This window comes from Hylobates moloch, unplaced genomic scaffold, assembly GCF_009828535.3.
Source record: "Hylobates moloch isolate HMO894 unplaced genomic scaffold, HMol_V3 SCAFFOLD_6542, whole genome shotgun sequence".
Lineage (NCBI taxonomy): Eukaryota > Metazoa > Chordata > Mammalia > Primates > Hylobatidae > Hylobates > Hylobates moloch.
In genome coordinates this window covers 1-2,088 of record NW_026658817.1, presented here as the reverse complement: position 1 = coordinate 2,088, position 2,088 = coordinate 1, and the positions used below count along the sequence as shown (strand labels likewise).

The window sequence follows — 2,088 nt, the reverse complement described above, 5'->3', positions numbered from 1 at the left end:
ATTTCGGCAAGTGTGATAACGACACATTCTCACATCTCTCAGCATTCTTTCAGCAGATCTTTTATTGCCCTATTTAAGTCTTATCAAGTTAGCATACTTTCCTAACATATTGAACAAATGGCAGCGAAAAAATGATGACATTCAGATTACTCACTAATTCTCTTTCTTAAAACAGTTACTTTAAAAAGTTATCACACATTATCTTAAAAAAATAAATTAGAACATTACACGTTAACCTAAAGTGTCTAGTGTCATCTTGTGACCCCTCTCCACGATGAATTTGGTATTTGGATTTCCAGAACTTTTAAAGGTATTTTTACACATAAACATCTCCCTAAAAAACGTATACACACTGTCATTCTGCATGTGTCTACATAAGTTTGACTGCACTATCCATGTTATTAAATATAAAGCTAATTAATTCCTTTCAATGTAAAAAGTTACTGTATGATAACCTTTCAAAATTATCCATTCACTTTTCAATGGGCATTCAGGCTGTTTCAACCTGTTACTATTCCCAAGTAATAAAGAACAGTCTTGTTCCTCCAAAGTGGCTAACCAGTAAGGTACGCACATTTCCGATTCTGATTCTGCCAGATTTCCCTCCAAAGACTTGTTCCAATTTACTGTCCCATAAACAAACGTATTTCTTCAAATCTTCTCTCTGCCAATATGGTAAGTTTTAATTTGCACTTCTTTTATGATCCCAGTTACCTATGCATTGACATAACTGGGCTCCCTGGCCTCCCTAAAATAATCACACAATTCAGATTAATAAAGTTTTTTAAAAAGGCTTTTTAAATGAACCCGAGTCTTTTTTCTTTTTTTTTGAGATGGAGTCTTGCTCTGTCGCCCAGGCCAGGCTGGAGTGCAGTGACGCGATCTCGGCTCACTGCAAGCTCCGCCTCCCGGGTTCACGCCATTCTCCTGCTTCAGCATCCAGAGTAGCTGGGACTACAGGCGCCCCCCCACCACACCCGGATGGTCTCGATCTCCTGACCTCATGATCCGCCTGTCTCCGCCTCCCAAAGTGCTGGGATTACAGGCGTAAGCCACCGTGCCCGGTGAACCTGAGTCTTTAGGTCACATAATTTTAAGACCTAGCTTTTTGAGGGGCCATTAAATGCATTCAATAGTACTACACTGTAACAAGCACTTTTGCGAAGTTTTAGTTCCTGCATATTCAACAAATGTTGAATAAATGAGATGAGGCAATTTGTTCAAGGATATATCCAGTGAAAAAAAAAAAAAGCTAAATTTTGCTGTCCACACCATTTACTTTATTTTACCCCATTAGAGATAATAAAGACAGTAACTGTCTGCTCTTCCAACCATATGAGAGAACTTCGTTAAAAAGATTATTCTAATGATGATGTTCATGTATAACCATGTATTATTAACCACGTAAATAGTAACCCACACTAATTCAAAATCTCTTTCAATTGTTCTTTTAAGTAAATCTCATTGCTCATTCACTCACTATTCTCCACCTTTCTATTTTTTGTCGTTTAAACTCCTAGCTTCTCCCTGCTCAGCTACTCTCTTCAAGAATGGTCTCCTATTGCTCTTCATGTCACTGTCTCCTTACCTAACCCTTATACTTCTCTCATAGTAAGAACTCAACCATTTGCTGAATGAACATGATAGAATACTTACCAAGTTTTCTTTCTTGGAATTACTACTTCTTCAATCCCTAATGTAAAAAATAAAACATGAATCAGTTTCCTAGTACTACAATGGAATCCAACCTGTTGATATAAAAATAGAATTCAATATATTTTAAAATATACCTGTTATATCAGTTCCTTCAACCTTTGAGAGGGTTGCACTACCAGAATAAAATCTGCAAAAAAACCAAAGCCTTAAAGCTAATAGTCATTAATGAAGTACCCAGCTCACCTCCACCTATGTGTACTTTGAGCCCAAATTTTCCAATTATCACGGATTAAACTGGGTAACTCATGTCAATGAATGCTCAGAAGACAGCCTGTACAGCATGTTCAATATCATTAACGAATGGATACAGGATATGGACAAGACGATCAAAACTTTTTTTTTTTTTTTTTTAGAGACAGGGTCTTGCTCCAT

The 2,088-nt window shown here is 37.0% G+C and overlaps 1 long non-coding RNA gene across 1 annotated transcript in view; it reads right to left on the bottom strand.

The window, feature by feature from the left end:
- LOC116465580 (uncharacterized) overlaps positions 1 to 2,028 on the bottom strand; it is a 2,916-nt gene extending 888 nt beyond the window's left edge. Inside the window, exons 1-2 of the long non-coding RNA XR_004247226.2 lie at positions 1,791 to 2,028; positions 1,657 to 1,693 (exon numbers count right to left, since the gene is read on the bottom strand). This is a non-coding gene — a long non-coding RNA (uncharacterized LOC116465580). The remainder of the gene's footprint in view (positions 1 to 1,656; positions 1,694 to 1,790) is intronic.
- Between the last annotated feature and the right edge of the window lie 60 nt (positions 2,029 to 2,088).